The 13,705-nt window shown below is 51.7% G+C and overlaps 36 non-coding genes and 7 pseudogenes across 36 annotated transcripts; all 43 read left to right on the top strand.

Moving 5' to 3' along the window:
- Positions 1 to 52: 52 nt before the first annotated feature.
- On the top strand, positions 53 to 171 carry LOC136354290 (5S ribosomal RNA). Its single transcript, XR_010737969.1, has one exon. It is a non-coding gene; the product is annotated as a 5S ribosomal RNA (ribosomal RNA).
- Positions 172 to 376: 205 nt separating this feature from the next.
- LOC136354289 (5S ribosomal RNA) lies at positions 377 to 495 on the top strand. The gene has a single exon (XR_010737968.1). It is a non-coding gene; the product is annotated as a 5S ribosomal RNA (ribosomal RNA).
- A 205-nt stretch (positions 496 to 700) lies between these two features.
- On the top strand, positions 701 to 819 carry LOC136354288 (5S ribosomal RNA). The gene has a single exon (XR_010737967.1). It is a non-coding gene; the product is annotated as a 5S ribosomal RNA (ribosomal RNA).
- A 205-nt stretch (positions 820 to 1,024) lies between these two features.
- On the top strand, positions 1,025 to 1,143 carry LOC136354287 (5S ribosomal RNA). Its single transcript, XR_010737966.1, has one exon. It is a non-coding gene; the product is annotated as a 5S ribosomal RNA (ribosomal RNA).
- Positions 1,144 to 1,348: 205 nt separating this feature from the next.
- LOC136354469 (5S ribosomal RNA) lies at positions 1,349 to 1,484 on the top strand (annotated as a pseudogene).
- Positions 1,485 to 1,641: 157 nt separating this feature from the next.
- LOC136354286 (5S ribosomal RNA) lies at positions 1,642 to 1,760 on the top strand. The gene has a single exon (XR_010737965.1). It is a non-coding gene; the product is annotated as a 5S ribosomal RNA (ribosomal RNA).
- Positions 1,761 to 1,964: 204 nt separating this feature from the next.
- Positions 1,965 to 2,083, top strand: LOC136354285 (5S ribosomal RNA). Its single transcript, XR_010737964.1, has one exon. It is a non-coding gene; the product is annotated as a 5S ribosomal RNA (ribosomal RNA).
- A 205-nt stretch (positions 2,084 to 2,288) lies between these two features.
- Positions 2,289 to 2,422, top strand: LOC136354471 (5S ribosomal RNA; annotated as a pseudogene).
- Positions 2,423 to 2,581: 159 nt separating this feature from the next.
- LOC136354284 (5S ribosomal RNA) lies at positions 2,582 to 2,700 on the top strand. Its single transcript, XR_010737963.1, has one exon. It is a non-coding gene; the product is annotated as a 5S ribosomal RNA (ribosomal RNA).
- A 205-nt stretch (positions 2,701 to 2,905) lies between these two features.
- Positions 2,906 to 3,040, top strand: LOC136354448 (5S ribosomal RNA; annotated as a pseudogene).
- A 157-nt stretch (positions 3,041 to 3,197) lies between these two features.
- On the top strand, positions 3,198 to 3,316 carry LOC136354282 (5S ribosomal RNA). The gene has a single exon (XR_010737961.1). It is a non-coding gene; the product is annotated as a 5S ribosomal RNA (ribosomal RNA).
- A 205-nt stretch (positions 3,317 to 3,521) lies between these two features.
- Positions 3,522 to 3,640, top strand: LOC136354281 (5S ribosomal RNA). Its single transcript, XR_010737960.1, has one exon. It is a non-coding gene; the product is annotated as a 5S ribosomal RNA (ribosomal RNA).
- A 205-nt stretch (positions 3,641 to 3,845) lies between these two features.
- LOC136354280 (5S ribosomal RNA) lies at positions 3,846 to 3,964 on the top strand. The gene has a single exon (XR_010737959.1). It is a non-coding gene; the product is annotated as a 5S ribosomal RNA (ribosomal RNA).
- A 205-nt stretch (positions 3,965 to 4,169) lies between these two features.
- On the top strand, positions 4,170 to 4,288 carry LOC136354279 (5S ribosomal RNA). Its single transcript, XR_010737958.1, has one exon. It is a non-coding gene; the product is annotated as a 5S ribosomal RNA (ribosomal RNA).
- A 205-nt stretch (positions 4,289 to 4,493) lies between these two features.
- LOC136354278 (5S ribosomal RNA) lies at positions 4,494 to 4,612 on the top strand. Its single transcript, XR_010737957.1, has one exon. It is a non-coding gene; the product is annotated as a 5S ribosomal RNA (ribosomal RNA).
- A 205-nt stretch (positions 4,613 to 4,817) lies between these two features.
- Positions 4,818 to 4,936, top strand: LOC136354277 (5S ribosomal RNA). The gene has a single exon (XR_010737956.1). It is a non-coding gene; the product is annotated as a 5S ribosomal RNA (ribosomal RNA).
- A 205-nt stretch (positions 4,937 to 5,141) lies between these two features.
- On the top strand, positions 5,142 to 5,276 carry LOC136354447 (5S ribosomal RNA; annotated as a pseudogene).
- Positions 5,277 to 5,433: 157 nt separating this feature from the next.
- On the top strand, positions 5,434 to 5,552 carry LOC136354276 (5S ribosomal RNA). Its single transcript, XR_010737955.1, has one exon. It is a non-coding gene; the product is annotated as a 5S ribosomal RNA (ribosomal RNA).
- Positions 5,553 to 5,757: 205 nt separating this feature from the next.
- Positions 5,758 to 5,892, top strand: LOC136354446 (5S ribosomal RNA; annotated as a pseudogene).
- Positions 5,893 to 6,049: 157 nt separating this feature from the next.
- Positions 6,050 to 6,168, top strand: LOC136354275 (5S ribosomal RNA). The gene has a single exon (XR_010737954.1). It is a non-coding gene; the product is annotated as a 5S ribosomal RNA (ribosomal RNA).
- Positions 6,169 to 6,373: 205 nt separating this feature from the next.
- On the top strand, positions 6,374 to 6,508 carry LOC136354445 (5S ribosomal RNA; annotated as a pseudogene).
- A 157-nt stretch (positions 6,509 to 6,665) lies between these two features.
- LOC136354274 (5S ribosomal RNA) lies at positions 6,666 to 6,784 on the top strand. Its single transcript, XR_010737953.1, has one exon. It is a non-coding gene; the product is annotated as a 5S ribosomal RNA (ribosomal RNA).
- Positions 6,785 to 6,989: 205 nt separating this feature from the next.
- On the top strand, positions 6,990 to 7,108 carry LOC136354273 (5S ribosomal RNA). Its single transcript, XR_010737952.1, has one exon. It is a non-coding gene; the product is annotated as a 5S ribosomal RNA (ribosomal RNA).
- Positions 7,109 to 7,313: 205 nt separating this feature from the next.
- Positions 7,314 to 7,448, top strand: LOC136354444 (5S ribosomal RNA; annotated as a pseudogene).
- A 157-nt stretch (positions 7,449 to 7,605) lies between these two features.
- LOC136354271 (5S ribosomal RNA) lies at positions 7,606 to 7,724 on the top strand. Its single transcript, XR_010737950.1, has one exon. It is a non-coding gene; the product is annotated as a 5S ribosomal RNA (ribosomal RNA).
- Positions 7,725 to 7,929: 205 nt separating this feature from the next.
- LOC136354270 (5S ribosomal RNA) lies at positions 7,930 to 8,048 on the top strand. The gene has a single exon (XR_010737949.1). It is a non-coding gene; the product is annotated as a 5S ribosomal RNA (ribosomal RNA).
- A 205-nt stretch (positions 8,049 to 8,253) lies between these two features.
- LOC136354269 (5S ribosomal RNA) lies at positions 8,254 to 8,372 on the top strand. The gene has a single exon (XR_010737948.1). It is a non-coding gene; the product is annotated as a 5S ribosomal RNA (ribosomal RNA).
- A 205-nt stretch (positions 8,373 to 8,577) lies between these two features.
- On the top strand, positions 8,578 to 8,696 carry LOC136354268 (5S ribosomal RNA). Its single transcript, XR_010737947.1, has one exon. It is a non-coding gene; the product is annotated as a 5S ribosomal RNA (ribosomal RNA).
- Positions 8,697 to 8,901: 205 nt separating this feature from the next.
- On the top strand, positions 8,902 to 9,020 carry LOC136354267 (5S ribosomal RNA). The gene has a single exon (XR_010737946.1). It is a non-coding gene; the product is annotated as a 5S ribosomal RNA (ribosomal RNA).
- A 205-nt stretch (positions 9,021 to 9,225) lies between these two features.
- Positions 9,226 to 9,344, top strand: LOC136354266 (5S ribosomal RNA). The gene has a single exon (XR_010737945.1). It is a non-coding gene; the product is annotated as a 5S ribosomal RNA (ribosomal RNA).
- A 205-nt stretch (positions 9,345 to 9,549) lies between these two features.
- Positions 9,550 to 9,668, top strand: LOC136354265 (5S ribosomal RNA). The gene has a single exon (XR_010737944.1). It is a non-coding gene; the product is annotated as a 5S ribosomal RNA (ribosomal RNA).
- A 205-nt stretch (positions 9,669 to 9,873) lies between these two features.
- LOC136354264 (5S ribosomal RNA) lies at positions 9,874 to 9,992 on the top strand. The gene has a single exon (XR_010737943.1). It is a non-coding gene; the product is annotated as a 5S ribosomal RNA (ribosomal RNA).
- Positions 9,993 to 10,197: 205 nt separating this feature from the next.
- LOC136354263 (5S ribosomal RNA) lies at positions 10,198 to 10,316 on the top strand. Its single transcript, XR_010737942.1, has one exon. It is a non-coding gene; the product is annotated as a 5S ribosomal RNA (ribosomal RNA).
- Positions 10,317 to 10,521: 205 nt separating this feature from the next.
- On the top strand, positions 10,522 to 10,640 carry LOC136354262 (5S ribosomal RNA). The gene has a single exon (XR_010737941.1). It is a non-coding gene; the product is annotated as a 5S ribosomal RNA (ribosomal RNA).
- Positions 10,641 to 10,845: 205 nt separating this feature from the next.
- LOC136354260 (5S ribosomal RNA) lies at positions 10,846 to 10,964 on the top strand. The gene has a single exon (XR_010737939.1). It is a non-coding gene; the product is annotated as a 5S ribosomal RNA (ribosomal RNA).
- A 205-nt stretch (positions 10,965 to 11,169) lies between these two features.
- LOC136354259 (5S ribosomal RNA) lies at positions 11,170 to 11,288 on the top strand. The gene has a single exon (XR_010737938.1). It is a non-coding gene; the product is annotated as a 5S ribosomal RNA (ribosomal RNA).
- A 205-nt stretch (positions 11,289 to 11,493) lies between these two features.
- Positions 11,494 to 11,612, top strand: LOC136354258 (5S ribosomal RNA). The gene has a single exon (XR_010737937.1). It is a non-coding gene; the product is annotated as a 5S ribosomal RNA (ribosomal RNA).
- Positions 11,613 to 11,817: 205 nt separating this feature from the next.
- LOC136354257 (5S ribosomal RNA) lies at positions 11,818 to 11,936 on the top strand. The gene has a single exon (XR_010737936.1). It is a non-coding gene; the product is annotated as a 5S ribosomal RNA (ribosomal RNA).
- Positions 11,937 to 12,141: 205 nt separating this feature from the next.
- LOC136354256 (5S ribosomal RNA) lies at positions 12,142 to 12,260 on the top strand. The gene has a single exon (XR_010737935.1). It is a non-coding gene; the product is annotated as a 5S ribosomal RNA (ribosomal RNA).
- A 205-nt stretch (positions 12,261 to 12,465) lies between these two features.
- On the top strand, positions 12,466 to 12,584 carry LOC136354496 (5S ribosomal RNA). Its single transcript, XR_010738128.1, has one exon. It is a non-coding gene; the product is annotated as a 5S ribosomal RNA (ribosomal RNA).
- A 205-nt stretch (positions 12,585 to 12,789) lies between these two features.
- Positions 12,790 to 12,908, top strand: LOC136354495 (5S ribosomal RNA). The gene has a single exon (XR_010738127.1). It is a non-coding gene; the product is annotated as a 5S ribosomal RNA (ribosomal RNA).
- Positions 12,909 to 13,113: 205 nt separating this feature from the next.
- LOC136354494 (5S ribosomal RNA) lies at positions 13,114 to 13,232 on the top strand. Its single transcript, XR_010738126.1, has one exon. It is a non-coding gene; the product is annotated as a 5S ribosomal RNA (ribosomal RNA).
- A 205-nt stretch (positions 13,233 to 13,437) lies between these two features.
- Positions 13,438 to 13,556, top strand: LOC136354493 (5S ribosomal RNA). Its single transcript, XR_010738125.1, has one exon. It is a non-coding gene; the product is annotated as a 5S ribosomal RNA (ribosomal RNA).
- The last annotated feature ends 149 nt before the right edge of the window (positions 13,557 to 13,705 follow it).

Below are 13,705 nucleotides of genomic sequence, written 5' to 3'. Positions count from 1 at the left end.
GAAAGTTACGCCTATTTTAAGAAATGACACCCGAATGACGCCAAAGCATGTCGGATGCGATCATACCAGCACTAAAGCACCGGATCCCATCAGAACTCCGAAGTTAAGCGTGCTTGGGCGAGAGTAGTACTAGGATGGGTGACCTCCTGGGAAGTCCTCGTGTTGCATCCCTCCTTTTTGTCTCTCTCTCCCCCCTTTTGACTCGCGCCGCTGCGTCCATCGTGTTGTGTCGCCCCTTGGGCGGCGAAGCTGGGGAGAATCGGATGTAACATTTTCTGTAGATGTCCGTGGATATATCATTTGCCTGATTCCGAGTCCGTATGAGAAAGTTACGCCTATTTTAAGAAATGACACCCGAATGACGCCAAAGCATGTCGGATGCGATCATACCAGCACTAAAGCACCGGATCCCATCAGAACTCCGAAGTTAAGCGTGCTTGGGCGAGAGTAGTACTAGGATGGGTGACCTCCTGGGAAGTCCTCGTGTTGCATCCCTCCTTTTTGTCTCTCTCTCCCCCCTTTTGACTCGCGCCGCTGCGTCCATCGTGTTGTGTCGCCCCTTGGGCGGCGAAGCTGGGGAGAATCGGATGTAACATTTTCTGTAGATGTCCGTGGATATATCATTTGCCTGATTCCGAGTCCGTATGAGAAAGTTACGCCTATTTTAAGAAATGACACCCGAATGACGCCAAAGCATGTTGGATGCGATCATACCAGCACTAAAGCACCGGATCCCATCAGAACTCCGAAGTTAAGCGTGCTTGGGCGAGAGTAGTACTAGGATGGGTGACCTCCTGGGAAGTCCTCGTGTTGCATCCCTCCTTTTTGTCTCTCTCTCCCCCCTTTTGACTCGCGCCGCTGCGTCCATCGTGTTGTGTCGCCCCTTGGGCGGCGAAGCTGGGGAGAATCGGATGTAACATTTTCTGTAGATGTCCGTGGATATATCATTTGCCTGATTCCGAGTCCGTATGAGAAAGTTACGCCTATTTTAAGAAATGACACCCGAATGACGCCAAAGCATGTCGGATGCGATCATACCAGCACTAAAGCACCGGATCCCATCAGAACTCCGAAGTTAAGCGTGCTTGGGCGAGAGTAGTACTAGGATGGGTGACCTCCTGGGAAGTCCTCGTGTTGCATCCCTCCTTTTTGTCTCTCTCTCCCCCCTTTTGACTCGCGCCGCTGCGTCCATCGTGTTGTGTCGCCCCTTGGGCGGCGAAGCTGGGGAGAATCGGATGTAACATTTTCTGTAGATGTCCGTGGATATATCATTTGCCTGATTCCGAGTCCGTATGAGAAAGTTACGCCTATTTTAAGAAATGACACCCGAATGACGCCAAAGCATGTCGGATGCGATCATACCAGCACTAAAGCACCGGATCCCATCAGAACTCCGAAGTTAAGCGTGCTTGGGCGAGAGTAGTACTAGGATGGGTCCTTTTTGTCTCTCTCTCCCCCCCTTTTGACTCGCGCCGCTGCGTCCATCGTGTTGTGTCGCCCCTTGGGCGGCGAAGCTGGGGAGAATCGGATGTAACATTTTCTGTAGATGTCCGTGGATATATCATTTGCCTGATTCCGAGTCCGTATGAGAAAGTTACGCCTATTTTAAGAAATGACACCCGAATGACGCCAAAGCATGTCGGATGCGATCATACCAGCACTAAAGCACCGGATCCCATCAGAACTCCGAAGTTAAGCGTGCTTGGGCGAGAGTAGTACTAGGATGGGTGACCTCCTGGGAAGTCCTCGTGTTGCATCCCTCCTTTTTGTCTCTCTCTCCCCCCTTTTGACTCGCGCCGCTGCGTCCATCGTGTTGTGTCGCCCCTTGGGCGGCGAAGCTGGGGAGAATCGGATGTAACATTTTCTGTAGATGTCCGTGGATATATCATTTGCCTGATTCCGAGTCCGTATGAGAAAGTTACGCCTATTTTAAGAATGACACCCGAATGACGCCAAAGCATGTCGGATGCGATCATACCAGCACTAAAGCACCGGATCCCATCAGAACTCCGAAGTTAAGCGTGCTTGGGCGAGAGTAGTACTAGGATGGGTGACCTCCTGGGAAGTCCTCGTGTTGCATCCCTCCTTTTTGTCTCTCTCTCCCCCCTTTTGACTCGCGCCGCTGCGTCCATCGTGTTGTGTCGCCCCTTGGGCGGCGAAGCTGGGGAGAATCGGATGTAACATTTTCTGTAGATGTCCGTGGATATATCATTTGCCTGATTCCGAGTCCGTATGAGAAAGTTACGCCTATTTTAAGAAATGACACCCGAATGACGCCAAAGCATGTCGGATGCGATCATACCAGCACTAAAGCACCGGATCCCATCAGAACTCCGAAGTTAAGCGTGCTTGGGCGAGAGTAGTACTAGGATGGGTCCCTTTTTGTCTCTCTCTCCCCCCTTTTGACTCGCGCCGCTGCGTCCATCGTGTTGTGTCGCCCCTTGGGCGGCGAAGCTGGGGAGAATCGGATGTAACATTTTCTGTAGATGTCCGTGGATATATCATTTGCCTGATTCCGAGTCCGTATGAGAAAGTTACGCCTATTTTAAGAAATGACACCCGAATGACGCCAAAGCATGTCGGATGCGATCATACCAGCACTAAAGCACCGGATCCCATCAGAACTCCGAAGTTAAGCGTGCTTGGGCGAGAGTAGTACTAGGATGGGTGACCTCCTGGGAAGTCCTCGTGTTGCATCCCTCCTTTTTGTCTCTCTCTCCCCCCTTTTGACTCGCGCCGCTGCGTCCATCGTGTTGTGTCGCCCCTTGGGCGGCGAAGCTGGGGAGAATCGGATGTAACATTTTCTGTAGATGTCCGTGGATATATCATTTGCCTGATTCCGAGTCCGTATGAGAAAGTTACGCCTATTTTAAGAAATGACACCCGAATGACGCCAAAGCATGTCGGATGCGATCATACCAGCACTAAAGCACCGGATCCCATCAGAACTCCGAAGTTAAGCGTGCTTGGGCGAGAGTAGTACTAGGATGGGTCCTTTTTGTCTCTCTCTCCCCCCTTTTGACTCGCGCCGCTGCGTCCATCGTGTTGTGTCGCCCCTTGGGCGGCGAAGCTGGGGAGAATCGGATGTAACATTTTCTGTAGATGTCCGTGGATATATCATTTGCCTGATTCCGAGTCCGTATGAGAAAGTTACGCCTATTTTAAGAAATGACACCCGAATGACGCCAAAGCATGTCGGATGCGATCATACCAGCACTAAAGCACCGGATCCCATCAGAACTCCGAAGTTAAGCGTGCTTGGGCGAGAGTAGTACTAGGATGGGTGACCTCCTGGGAAGTCCTCGTGTTGCATCCCTCCTTTTTGTCTCTCTCTCCCCCCTTTTGACTCGCGCCGCTGCGTCCATCGTGTTGTGTCGCCCCTTGGGCGGCGAAGCTGGGGAGAATCGGATGTAACATTTTCTGTAGATGTCCGTGGATATATCATTTGCCTGATTCCGAGTCCGTATGAGAAAGTTACGCCTATTTTAAGAAATGACACCCGAATGACGCCAAAGCATGTCGGATGCGATCATACCAGCACTAAAGCACCGGATCCCATCAGAACTCCGAAGTTAAGCGTGCTTGGGCGAGAGTAGTACTAGGATGGGTGACCTCCTGGGAAGTCCTCGTGTTGCATCCCTCCTTTTTGTCTCTCTCTCCCCCCTTTTGACTCGCGCCGCTGCGTCCATCGTGTTGTGTCGCCCCTTGGGCGGCGAAGCTGGGGAGAATCGGATGTAACATTTTCTGTAGATGTCCGTGGATATATCATTTGCCTGATTCCGAGTCCGTATGAGAAAGTTACGCCTATTTTAAGAAATGACACCCGAATGACGCCAAAGCATGTCGGATGCGATCATACCAGCACTAAAGCACCGGATCCCATCAGAACTCCGAAGTTAAGCGTGCTTGGGCGAGAGTAGTACTAGGATGGGTGACCTCCTGGGAAGTCCTCGTGTTGCATCCCTCCTTTTTGTCTCTCTCTCCCCCCTTTTGACTCGCGCCGCTGCGTCCATCGTGTTGTGTCGCCCCTTGGGCGGCGAAGCTGGGGAGAATCGGATGTAACATTTTCTGTAGATGTCCGTGGATATATCATTTGCCTGATTCCGAGTCCGTATGAGAAAGTTACGCCTATTTTAAGAAATGACACCCGAATGACGCCAAAGCATGTCGGATGCGATCATACCAGCACTAAAGCACCGGATCCCATCAGAACTCCGAAGTTAAGCGTGCTTGGGCGAGAGTAGTACTAGGATGGGTGACCTCCTGGGAAGTCCTCGTGTTGCATCCCTCCTTTTTGTCTCTCTCTCCCCCCTTTTGACTCGCGCCGCTGCGTCCATCGTGTTGTGTCGCCCCTTGGGCGGCGAAGCTGGGGAGAATCGGATGTAACATTTTCTGTAGATGTCCGTGGATATATCATTTGCCTGATTCCGAGTCCGTATGAGAAAGTTACGCCTATTTTAAGAAATGACACCCGAATGACGCCAAAGCATGTCGGATGCGATCATACCAGCACTAAAGCACCGGATCCCATCAGAACTCCGAAGTTAAGCGTGCTTGGGCGAGAGTAGTACTAGGATGGGTGACCTCCTGGGAAGTCCTCGTGTTGCATCCCTCCTTTTTGTCTCTCTCTCCCCCCTTTTGACTCGCGCCGCTGCGTCCATCGTGTTGTGTCGCCCCTTGGGCGGCGAAGCTGGGGAGAATCGGATGTAACATTTTCTGTAGATGTCCGTGGATATATCATTTGCCTGATTCCGAGTCCGTATGAGAAAGTTACGCCTATTTTAAGAAATGACACCCGAATGACGCCAAAGCATGTTGGATGCGATCATACCAGCACTAAAGCACCGGATCCCATCAGAACTCCGAAGTTAAGCGTGCTTGGGCGAGAGTAGTACTAGGATGGGTGACCTCCTGGGAAGTCCTCGTGTTGCATCCCTCCTTTTTGTCTCTCTCTCCCCCCTTTTGACTCGCGCCGCTGCGTCCATCGTGTTGTGTCGCCCCTTGGGCGGCGAAGCTGGGGAGAATCGGATGTAACATTTTCTGTAGATGTCCGTGGATATATCATTTGCCTGATTCCGAGTCCGTATGAGAAAGTTACGCCTATTTTAAGAAATGACACCCGAATGACGCCAAAGCATGTCGGATGCGATCATACCAGCACTAAAGCACCGGATCCCATCAGAACTCCGAAGTTAAGCGTGCTTGGGCGAGAGTAGTACTAGGATGGGTCCTTTTTGTCTCTCTCTCCCCCCTTTTGACTCGCGCCGCTGCGTCCATCGTGTTGTGTCGCCCCTTGGGCGGCGAAGCTGGGGAGAATCGGATGTAACATTTTCTGTAGATGTCCGTGGATATATCATTTGCCTGATTCCGAGTCCGTATGAGAAAGTTACGCCTATTTTAAGAAATGACACCCGAATGACGCCAAAGCATGTCGGATGCGATCATACCAGCACTAAAGCACCGGATCCCATCAGAACTCCGAAGTTAAGCGTGCTTGGGCGAGAGTAGTACTAGGATGGGTGACCTCCTGGGAAGTCCTCGTGTTGCATCCCTCCTTTTTGTCTCTCTCTCCCCCCTTTTGACTCGCGCCGCTGCGTCCATCGTGTTGTGTCGCCCCTTGGGCGGCGAAGCTGGGGAGAATCGGATGTAACATTTTCTGTAGATGTCCGTGGATATATCATTTGCCTGATTCCGAGTCCGTATGAGAAAGTTACGCCTATTTTAAGAAATGACACCCGAATGACGCCAAAGCATGTCGGATGCGATCATACCAGCACTAAAGCACCGGATCCCATCAGAACTCCGAAGTTAAGCGTGCTTGGGCGAGAGTAGTACTAGGATGGGTCCTTTTTGTCTCTCTCTCCCCCCTTTTGACTCGCGCCGCTGCGTCCATCGTGTTGTGTCGCCCCTTGGGCGGCGAAGCTGGGGAGAATCGGATGTAACATTTTCTGTAGATGTCCGTGGATATATCATTTGCCTGATTCCGAGTCCGTATGAGAAAGTTACGCCTATTTTAAGAAATGACACCCGAATGACGCCAAAGCATGTCGGATGCGATCATACCAGCACTAAAGCACCGGATCCCATCAGAACTCCGAAGTTAAGCGTGCTTGGGCGAGAGTAGTACTAGGATGGGTGACCTCCTGGGAAGTCCTCGTGTTGCATCCCTCCTTTTTGTCTCTCTCTCCCCCCTTTTGACTCGCGCCGCTGCGTCCATCGTGTTGTGTCGCCCCTTGGGCGGCGAAGCTGGGGAGAATCGGATGTAACATTTTCTGTAGATGTCCGTGGATATATCATTTGCCTGATTCCGAGTCCGTATGAGAAAGTTACGCCTATTTTAAGAAATGACACCCGAATGACGCCAAAGCATGTCGGATGCGATCATACCAGCACTAAAGCACCGGATCCCATCAGAACTCCGAAGTTAAGCGTGCTTGGGCGAGAGTAGTACTAGGATGGGTCCTTTTTGTCTCTCTCTCCCCCCTTTTGACTCGCGCCGCTGCGTCCATCGTGTTGTGTCGCCCCTTGGGCGGCGAAGCTGGGGAGAATCGGATGTAACATTTTCTGTAGATGTCCGTGGATATATCATTTGCCTGATTCCGAGTCCGTATGAGAAAGTTACGCCTATTTTAAGAAATGACACCCGAATGACGCCAAAGCATGTCGGATGCGATCATACCAGCACTAAAGCACCGGATCCCATCAGAACTCCGAAGTTAAGCGTGCTTGGGCGAGAGTAGTACTAGGATGGGTGACCTCCTGGGAAGTCCTCGTGTTGCATCCCTCCTTTTTGTCTCTCTCTCCCCCCTTTTGACTCGCGCCGCTGCGTCCATCGTGTTGTGTCGCCCCTTGGGCGGCGAAGCTGGGGAGAATCGGATGTAACATTTTCTGTAGATGTCCGTGGATATATCATTTGCCTGATTCCGAGTCCGTATGAGAAAGTTACGCCTATTTTAAGAAATGACACCCGAATGACGCCAAAGCATGTCGGATGCGATCATACCAGCACTAAAGCACCGGATCCCATCAGAACTCCGAAGTTAAGCGTGCTTGGGCGAGAGTAGTACTAGGATGGGTGACCTCCTGGGAAGTCCTCGTGTTGCATCCCTCCTTTTTGTCTCTCTCTCCCCCCTTTTGACTCGCGCCGCTGCGTCCATCGTGTTGTGTCGCCCCTTGGGCGGCGAAGCTGGGGAGAATCGGATGTAACATTTTCTGTAGATGTCCGTGGATATATCATTTGCCTGATTCCGAGTCCGTATGAGAAAGTTACGCCTATTTTAAGAAATGACACCCGAATGACGCCAAAGCATGTCGGATGCGATCATACCAGCACTAAAGCACCGGATCCCATCAGAACTCCGAAGTTAAGCGTGCTTGGGCGAGAGTAGTACTAGGATGGGTCCTTTTTGTCTCTCTCTCCCCCCTTTTGACTCGCGCCGCTGCGTCCATCGTGTTGTGTCGCCCCTTGGGCGGCGAAGCTGGGGAGAATCGGATGTAACATTTTCTGTAGATGTCCGTGGATATATCATTTGCCTGATTCCGAGTCCGTATGAGAAAGTTACGCCTATTTTAAGAAATGACACCCGAATGACGCCAAAGCATGTCGGATGCGATCATACCAGCACTAAAGCACCGGATCCCATCAGAACTCCGAAGTTAAGCGTGCTTGGGCGAGAGTAGTACTAGGATGGGTGACCTCCTGGGAAGTCCTCGTGTTGCATCCCTCCTTTTTGTCTCTCTCTCCCCCCTTTTGACTCGCGCCGCTGCGTCCATCGTGTTGTGTCGCCCCTTGGGCGGCGAAGCTGGGGAGAATCGGATGTAACATTTTCTGTAGATGTCCGTGGATATATCATTTGCCTGATTCCGAGTCCGTATGAGAAAGTTACGCCTATTTTAAGAAATGACACCCGAATGACGCCAAAGCATGTCGGATGCGATCATACCAGCACTAAAGCACCGGATCCCATCAGAACTCCGAAGTTAAGCGTGCTTGGGCGAGAGTAGTACTAGGATGGGTGACCTCCTGGGAAGTCCTCGTGTTGCATCCCTCCTTTTTGTCTCTCTCTCCCCCCTTTTGACTCGCGCCGCTGCGTCCATCGTGTTGTGTCGCCCCTTGGGCGGCGAAGCTGGGGAGAATCGGATGTAACATTTTCTGTAGATGTCCGTGGATATATCATTTGCCTGATTCCGAGTCCGTATGAGAAAGTTACGCCTATTTTAAGAAATGACACCCGAATGACGCCAAAGCATGTCGGATGCGATCATACCAGCACTAAAGCACCGGATCCCATCAGAACTCCGAAGTTAAGCGTGCTTGGGCGAGAGTAGTACTAGGATGGGTGACCTCCTGGGAAGTCCTCGTGTTGCATCCCTCCTTTTTGTCTCTCTCTCCCCCCTTTTGACTCGCGCCGCTGCGTCCATCGTGTTGTGTCGCCCCTTGGGCGGCGAAGCTGGGGAGAATCGGATGTAACATTTTCTGTAGATGTCCGTGGATATATCATTTGCCTGATTCCGAGTCCGTATGAGAAAGTTACGCCTATTTTAAGAAATGACACCCGAATGACGCCAAAGCATGTCGGATGCGATCATACCAGCACTAAAGCACCGGATCCCATCAGAACTCCGAAGTTAAGCGTGCTTGGGCGAGAGTAGTACTAGGATGGGTGACCTCCTGGGAAGTCCTCGTGTTGCATCCCTCCTTTTTGTCTCTCTCTCCCCCCTTTTGACTCGCGCCGCTGCGTCCATCGTGTTGTGTCGCCCCTTGGGCGGCGAAGCTGGGGAGAATCGGATGTAACATTTTCTGTAGATGTCCGTGGATATATCATTTGCCTGATTCCGAGTCCGTATGAGAAAGTTACGCCTATTTTAAGAAATGACACCCGAATGACGCCAAAGCATGTCGGATGCGATCATACCAGCACTAAAGCACCGGATCCCATCAGAACTCCGAAGTTAAGCGTGCTTGGGCGAGAGTAGTACTAGGATGGGTGACCTCCTGGGAAGTCCTCGTGTTGCATCCCTCCTTTTTGTCTCTCTCTCCCCCCTTTTGACTCGCGCCGCTGCGTCCATCGTGTTGTGTCGCCCCTTGGGCGGCGAAGCTGGGGAGAATCGGATGTAACATTTTCTGTAGATGTCCGTGGATATATCATTTGCCTGATTCCGAGTCCGTATGAGAAAGTTACGCCTATTTTAAGAAATGACACCCGAATGACGCCAAAGCATGTCGGATGCGATCATACCAGCACTAAAGCACCGGATCCCATCAGAACTCCGAAGTTAAGCGTGCTTGGGCGAGAGTAGTACTAGGATGGGTGACCTCCTGGGAAGTCCTCGTGTTGCATCCCTCCTTTTTGTCTCTCTCTCCCCCCTTTTGACTCGCGCCGCTGCGTCCATCGTGTTGTGTCGCCCCTTGGGCGGCGAAGCTGGGGAGAATCGGATGTAACATTTTCTGTAGATGTCCGTGGATATATCATTTGCCTGATTCCGAGTCCGTATGAGAAAGTTACGCCTATTTTAAGAAATGACACCCGAATGACGCCAAAGCATGTCGGATGCGATCATACCAGCACTAAAGCACCGGATCCCATCAGAACTCCGAAGTTAAGCGTGCTTGGGCGAGAGTAGTACTAGGATGGGTGACCTCCTGGGAAGTCCTCGTGTTGCATCCCTCCTTTTTGTCTCTCTCTCCCCCCTTTTGACTCGCGCCGCTGCGTCCATCGTGTTGTGTCGCCCCTTGGGCGGCGAAGCTGGGGAGAATCGGATGTAACATTTTCTGTAGATGTCCGTGGATATATCATTTGCCTGATTCCGAGTCCGTATGAGAAAGTTACGCCTATTTTAAGAAATGACACCCGAATGACGCCAAAGCATGTCGGATGCGATCATACCAGCACTAAAGCACCGGATCCCATCAGAACTCCGAAGTTAAGCGTGCTTGGGCGAGAGTAGTACTAGGATGGGTGACCTCCTGGGAAGTCCTCGTGTTGCATCCCTCCTTTTTGTCTCTCTCTCCCCCCTTTTGACTCGCGCCGCTGCGTCCATCGTGTTGTGTCGCCCCTTGGGCGGCGAAGCTGGGGAGAATCGGATGTAACATTTTCTGTAGATGTCCGTGGATATATCATTTGCCTGATTCCGAGTCCGTATGAGAAAGTTACGCCTATTTTAAGAAATGACACCCGAATGACGCCAAAGCATGTCGGATGCGATCATACCAGCACTAAAGCACCGGATCCCATCAGAACTCCGAAGTTAAGCGTGCTTGGGCGAGAGTAGTACTAGGATGGGTGACCTCCTGGGAAGTCCTCGTGTTGCATCCCTCCTTTTTGTCTCTCTCTCCCCCCTTTTGACTCGCGCCGCTGCGTCCATCGTGTTGTGTCGCCCCTTGGGCGGCGAAGCTGGGGAGAATCGGATGTAACATTTTCTGTAGATGTCCGTGGATATATCATTTGCCTGATTCCGAGTCCGTATGAGAAAGTTACGCCTATTTTAAGAAATGACACCCGAATGACGCCAAAGCATGTCGGATGCGATCATACCAGCACTAAAGCACCGGATCCCATCAGAACTCCGAAGTTAAGCGTGCTTGGGCGAGAGTAGTACTAGGATGGGTGACCTCCTGGGAAGTCCTCGTGTTGCATCCCTCCTTTTTGTCTCTCTCTCCCCCCTTTTGACTCGCGCCGCTGCGTCCATCGTGTTGTGTCGCCCCTTGGGCGGCGAAGCTGGGGAGAATCGGATGTAACATTTTCTGTAGATGTCCGTGGATATATCATTTGCCTGATTCCGAGTCCGTATGAGAAAGTTACGCCTATTTTAAGAAATGACACCCGAATGACGCCAAAGCATGTCGGATGCGATCATACCAGCACTAAAGCACCGGATCCCATCAGAACTCCGAAGTTAAGCGTGCTTGGGCGAGAGTAGTACTAGGATGGGTGACCTCCTGGGAAGTCCTCGTGTTGCATCCCTCCTTTTTGTCTCTCTCTCCCCCCTTTTGACTCGCGCCGCTGCGTCCATCGTGTTGTGTCGCCCCTTGGGCGGCGAAGCTGGGGAGAATCGGATGTAACATTTTCTGTAGATGTCCGTGGATATATCATTTGCCTGATTCCGAGTCCGTATGAGAAAGTTACGCCTATTTTAAGAAATGACACCCGAATGACGCCAAAGCATGTCGGATGCGATCATACCAGCACTAAAGCACCGGATCCCATCAGAACTCCGAAGTTAAGCGTGCTTGGGCGAGAGTAGTACTAGGATGGGTGACCTCCTGGGAAGTCCTCGTGTTGCATCCCTCCTTTTTGTCTCTCTCTCCCCCCTTTTGACTCGCGCCGCTGCGTCCATCGTGTTGTGTCGCCCCTTGGGCGGCGAAGCTGGGGAGAATCGGATGTAACATTTTCTGTAGATGTCCGTGGATATATCATTTGCCTGATTCCGAGTCCGTATGAGAAAGTTACGCCTATTTTAAGAAATGACACCCGAATGACGCCAAAGCATGTCGGATGCGATCATACCAGCACTAAAGCACCGGATCCCATCAGAACTCCGAAGTTAAGCGTGCTTGGGCGAGAGTAGTACTAGGATGGGTGACCTCCTGGGAAGTCCTCGTGTTGCATCCCTCCTTTTTGTCTCTCTCTCCCCCCTTTTGACTCGCGCCGCTGCGTCCATCGTGTTGTGTCGCCCCTTGGGCGGCGAAGCTGGGGAGAATCGGATGTAACATTTTCTGTAGATGTCCGTGGATATATCATTTGCCTGATTCCGAGTCCGTATGAGAAAGTTACGCCTATTTTAAGAAATGACACCCGAATGACGCCAAAGCATGTCGGATGCGATCATACCAGCACTAAAGCACCGGATCCCATCAGAACTCCGAAGTTAAGCGTGCTTGGGCGAGAGTAGTACTAGGATGGGTGACCTCCTGGGAAGTCCTCGTGTTGCATCCCTCCTTTTTGTCTCTCTCTCCCCCCTTTTGACTCGCGCCGCTGCGTCCATCGTGTTGTGTCGCCCCTTGGGCGGCGAAGCTGGGGAGAATCGGATGTAACATTTTCTGTAGATGTCCGTGGATATATCATTTGCCTGATTCCGAGTCCGTATGAGAAAGTTACGCCTATTTTAAGAAATGACACCCGAATGACGCCAAAGCATGTCGGATGCGATCATACCAGCACTAAAGCACCGGATCCCATCAGAACTCCGAAGTTAAGCGTGCTTGGGCGAGAGTAGTACTAGGATGGGTGACCTCCTGGGAAGTCCTCGTGTTGCATCCCTCCTTTTTGTCTCTCTCTCCCCCCTTTTGACTCGCGCCGCTGCGTCCATCGTGTTGTGTCGCCCCTTGGGCGGCGAAGCTGGGGAGAATCGGATGTAACATTTTCTGTAGATGTCCGTGGATATATCATTTGCCTGATTCCGAGTCCGTATGAGAAAGTTACGCCTATTTTAAGAAATGACACCCGAATGACGCCAAAGCATGTCGGATGCGATCATACCAGCACTAAAGCACCGGATCCCATCAGAACTCCGAAGTTAAGCGTGCTTGGGCGAGAGTAGTACTAGGATGGGTGACCTCCTGGGAAGTCCTCGTGTTGCATCCCTCCTTTTTGTCTCTCTCTCCCCCCTTTTGACTCGCGCCGCTGCGTCCATCGTGTTGTGTCGCCCCTTGGGCGGCGAAGCTGGGGAGAATCGGATGTAACATTTTCTGTAGATGTCCGTGGATATATCATTTGCCTGATTCCGAGTCCGTATGAGAAAGTTACGCCTATTTTAAGAAATGACACCCGAATGACGCCAAAGCATGTCGGATGCGATCATACCAGCACTAAAGCACCGGATCCCATCAGAACTCCGAAGTTAAGCGTGCTTGGGCGAGAGTAGTACTAGGATGGGTGACCTCCTGGGAAGTCCTCGTGTTGCATCCCTCCTTTTTGTCTCTCTCTCCCCCCTTTTGACTCGCGCCGCTGCGTCCATCGTGTTGTGTCGCCCCTTGGGCGGCGAAGCTGGGGAGAATCGGATGTAACATTTTCTGTAGATGTCCGTGGATATATCATTTGCCTGATTCCGAGTCCGTATGAGAAAGTTACGCCTATTTTAAGAAATGACACCCGAATGACGCCAAAGCATGTCGGATGCGATCATACCAGCACTAAAGCACCGGATCCCATCAGAACTCCGAAGTTAAGCGTGCTTGGGCGAGAGTAGTACTAGGATGGGTGACCTCCTGGGAAGTCCTCGTGTTGCATCCCTCCTTTTTGTCTCTCTCTCCCCCCTTTTGACTCGCGCCGCTGCGTCCATCGTGTTGTGTCGCCCCTTGGGCGGCGAAGCTGGGGAGAATCGGATGTAACATTTTCTGTAGATGTCCGTGGATATATCATTTGCCTGATTCCGAGTCCGTATGAGAAAGTTACGCCTATTTTAAGAAATGACACCCGAATGACGCCAAAGCATGTCGGATGCGATCATACCAGCACTAAAGCACCGGATCCCATCAGAACTCCGAAGTTAAGCGTGCTTGGGCGAGAGTAGTACTAGGATGGGTGACCTCCTGGGAAGTCCTCGTGTTGCATCCCTCCTTTTTGTCTCTCTCTCCCCCCTTTTGACTCGCGCCGCTGCGTCCATCGTGTTGTGTCGCCCCTTGGGCGGCGAAGCTGGGGAGAATCGGATGTAACATTTTCTGTAGATGTCCGTGGATATATCATTTGCCTGATTCCGAGTCCGT

Source organism: Oryza sativa, chromosome 11, assembly GCF_034140825.1.
Source record: "Oryza sativa Japonica Group chromosome 11, ASM3414082v1".
Classification (NCBI taxonomy): Eukaryota; Viridiplantae; Streptophyta; class Magnoliopsida; order Poales; family Poaceae; genus Oryza; species Oryza sativa.
Note: the sequence above shows the minus strand (reverse complement) of the source record. Positions and strands in the feature narration are given on the sequence as shown.